Genomic DNA, 4638 nt, shown 5'->3' on the forward strand with positions numbered 1-4638 from the left:
CGCCCCCTGCCTCGTGCTCTCCTTGTTGATTTCTTGACGTGGACTCCAACTCCTCAGGCTCATGTTTGTTCCGAAAATCACGTTCCCGAAGGTTTCATTCCGTTTGGACTCTGTTTGATATTCTTTTTCTGCGAAACACTGAAATAGGCAAAAAACAACAATTTGGGCTGGGCCTCCGGTTAATAGGTTAGTCCCAAAAATAATATAAAAGTGTATAATAAAGCCCATTAAACATCCAAAACAGAATATAATATAGCATGGAACAATAAAAAATTATAGATACGTTGGAGACGTATCAATTCCCCAAGCTTAATTCCTGCTCGTCCTCGAGTAGGTAAATGATAAAAACAGAATTTTTGATGTGGAATGCTACTTGGCATAATTTTCAATGTAATTCTCTTAATTGTGGTATGAATGTTCAGATCCGAAAGATTCAAGACAAAAGTTTAATATTGACATAAAAATAATAATACTTCAAGCATACTAACTAAGCAATTATGTCTTCTCAAAATAACATGGCCAAAGAAAGTTATCCCTACAAAATCATATAGTCTGGCTATGCTCTATCTTCATCACACAAAGTATTTAATCATGCACAACCCCGATGACAAGCCAAGCAATTGTTTCATACTTTTGGTGTTCTCAAACTTTTTCAATCTTCATGCAATACATGAGCGTGAGCCATGGACATAGCACTATATGTGGAATAGAATGGTGGTGTGGAGAAGATAAAAAAGGGAGAAGATAGTCTCACATCAACTAGGCGTATCAACAGGCTATGGAGATGCCCATCAATAGATATCAATGTGAGTGAGTAGGGATTGCCATGCAACGGATGCACTAGAGCTATAAGTATATGAAAGCTCAACAAAATAAACTAAGTGGGTGTGCATCCAACTCGCTTGCTCACGAAGACCTAGGGAATTTTGAGGAAGCCCATCATTGGAATATACAAGCCAAGTTCTATAATGAAAATTTCCCACTAGTATATGAAAGTGACAACATAGGAGACTCTCTATCATGAAGATCATGGTGCTACTTTGAAGCACAAGTGTGGTAAAAGGATAGTAGCATTGTCCCTTCTGTCTTTTTCTCTCATTTTTTATTTGGCCTTTCTCTTTTTTTATGGCCTTTCTCTTTTTTTATTTAGTCCGGAGTCTCATTCCGACCTATGGGGGAATCATAGTCTTCATCATCCTTTCCTCACTTGGGACAATGCTCTAATAATGATGATCATCACACTCTTATTTTCTTACAACTCAAGAATTACAACTCAATACTTAGAACAACAATATGACTCTATGTGAATGCCTCCGGCGGAGTACCGGGATATGCAATGAATCAAGAGTGACATGTATGAAAGAATTATGAACGGTGGCTTTGCCACAAATACAATGTCAACTACATGATCATGCAAAGCAATATGACAATGATGGAGCGTGTCATAGCAAACGGAATGGTGGTAAGTTGCATGGCAATATATCTCGGAATGGCTATGGAAATGCCATGATAGGTAGGTATGGTGGCTGTTTTGAGGAAGGTATATGGTGGGTTTATGATACCGGCGAAAAGTGCGCGGTATTAGAGAGGCTAGCAATGGTGGAAGGATGAGAGTGCGTATAATCCATGGACTCAACATTAGTCATAAAGAACTCATATACTTGTTGCAAAAATCTATTAGTTATTGAAACAAAGTATTACGTGCATGCTCCTAGGGGGATAGATTGGTAGGAAAAGACCACTCTCGTCCCCGACCGCCACTCATAAGGAGGACAATCAATAAATAAATCGTGCTCCGACTTCATCACATAACGGTTCACCATACGTGCATGCTACGGGAATCACAAACTTTAACACAAGTATTTCTCAAATTCAAAACTACTCAACTAGCATAACTCTAATATCACCATCTTTATATCTCAAAACAATTATCAAGCATCCAACTTCTCATAGTATTCAACACACTCATAAGATTTTTTTACTAATCTTGAATGCCTATCATAATTAAAGCAAATTACCATGCTGTTTTGTGGGACTCGCAAAATAATATAAGTGAAGCATGAGAGAACAATAGTTTCTATAAAACAAATCCACCACCGTGCTCTAAAAGATATAAGTGAAGCACTAGAGCAAAAACTATATAGCTCAAAAGATATAAGTGAAGCACAAAGAGTATTCTAATAAATTCCGAATCATGTGTGTCTCTCTCAAAAGGTGTGTACAGCAAGGATGATTGTGGTAAACTAAAAAGCAAAGACTCAAATCATACACGACGCTCCAAGCAAAACACATATCATGTGATGAATAAAAATATAGCCCCAAGTAAAGTTACCGATGGACGAAGACGAAGGAGGGGATGCCTTCCGGGGCATCCCAAGCTTTGGCTTTTTTGTGTCCTTAGATTATCTTGGGGTGCCATGGGCATCCCCAAGCTTAGGATCTTTCCACTCCTTGTTCCATATTCCATCAAATCTTTTACCCAAAACTTGAAAACTTCACAACATAAAACTCAACAGAAAATCTCGTGAGCTCCGTTAGCGAAAGAAAACAAAACACCACTTCAAGGTACTGTATTGAACTCATTCTTTATTTATATTGGTGTTAAACCTACTGTATTCCAACTTTTCTACGGTTTATAAACTCTTTTACTAGCCATAGATTCATCAAAATAAGCAAACAACACACGAAAAACATAATCTGTCAAAAACAGAACAGTCTGTAGTAATCTGTAACTAACGCCAACTTCTGGAACTCAGAAAAATCTACCAAAATAGGAAGACATAGACAATTTGTTTATTGATCTACTGCAATTGGAATCAGTGTTTTATCACGTTCTGGTGATTTTAAACAATTGTTTTCGTAAACAGAAAGTTTCTAGAATTTTCAGCAAGATCAAATAACTATCATCCAAGAAGATCCTATAGGTTTAACTTGGCACAAACACTAATTAAAACACAAAAATATCTAACCAGAGGCTAGATCAAAGATTTATTCCTAAACAGAAGCAAAAAGCAAAAAACTAAAATAAAATTTGGGTTGCCTCCTAACAAGCGCTATTGTTTAACGCCCCTAGCTAGGCATAAGATTTCAACGATGCTCACATGAAAGACAAGAATTGAAGCACAAAGAGAGCATCATGAAACACGTGACAAACACATCTAAGTATAACATACTTCCTATGCATAGGCATCTTATAGGCAAACAAATTATCATAGCAACCAATAACTAGCATATGCAAGGAAGTGGAAAGAAACAATAGCAATCTCAACATAACGAGAGGTAATTTATTATCATGAAAATTTCTACAACCATATTTTCCTCTCTCATAATAATTACATGTGGGATCATAAGAAATTCAACAAAATAGCTATCACAATAAATATTTTCAACATGATCCACATGCATGCAAAGTTGACACTCTTCCAAAATAGTGGGATTAACATTAACTAAAGTCATGACCTCTCCAAACCCACTTTTATCAAAAATACCATAAGATTGAACATTCTCCAAATATGTGGGATCTAAAGTTGACACTCTTCCAAACCCACTTTCAATATTATTGCAAAAATTATTATCAATCTCATATTCATCATGGGGCTTAAATAAAATTTCAAGATCAAAAGAAGAATCACCCCAATCATGATCATTGCAACAAGTACTAGACATAGCAAAACTAGCATCCCCAAGCTTAGGGTTTTGCATATTATTATCATAATTGACATCAAGAGAATTTATAGTAAAATCATTGCAATCATGCTTTTTATTCAAGGAGCTATCGTGAATCTCTTCATAAATTTCTTCATCACAATTTTCGGATTCACGGGTTTCAAGCAAAACCTCATAAAGATAATCTAGTGCACTCAAATCACTAGAAATTGGTTCATCATAATTGGATCTCTTAAAAAGATTAGCAAGGGGATGAGGATCCATAAACTTTTAGCAAGCGAATATGCAAGCAAAAAGAAGACACATGGTAACACAAGATCGAACGGAAGGAGGGCGAATAAAACGGCAAAGATGAAGCGGGGGAGAGGAAAACGAGAGGCAAATGGCAAATAATGTAATGCGAGGGATAAGGGTTTGTGATGAGTACTTGGTATATTGACTTTTGCGTAGACTCCCCGGCAACGGCGCCAGAAATCCTTCTTGCTACCTCTTGAGCACTGCGTTGGTTTTTCCCTTGAAGAGGAAAGGGTGATGCAGTAAAGTAGCGTAAGTATTTCCCTCAGTTTTTGAGAACCAAGGTATCAATCCAGTAGGAGACCACGCTCGAGTCCCACACACCTACACAAAACAAATAAGAACCTCGCAACCAACGCGATAAAGGGGTTGTCAATCCCTTCACGGTCACTTACGAGAGTGAGATCTGATAGATATGATAAGATAATATTTTTGGTATTTTTATGATAAAGAGTAAAAGTAAAGAAAGCAAAATAAACGGCGCAAGAAATAGATTGTTGACGGGAGATTAATATGATGGAGAATAGACCCAGGGCCATAGGTTTCACTAGTGGCTTCTCTTAAGATAGCATAAGTATTACGGTGGGTGAACAAATTACTGTCGAGCAATTGATAGAACTGAGCATAGTTATGAGAATATCTAGGTATGATCATGTATATAGGCATCACGTCCGCGAC

The sequence above is a fragment of the Triticum aestivum genome, chromosome 6D (assembly GCF_018294505.1).
Source record: "Triticum aestivum cultivar Chinese Spring chromosome 6D, IWGSC CS RefSeq v2.1, whole genome shotgun sequence".
NCBI lineage: Eukaryota > Viridiplantae > Streptophyta > Magnoliopsida > Poales > Poaceae > Triticum > Triticum aestivum.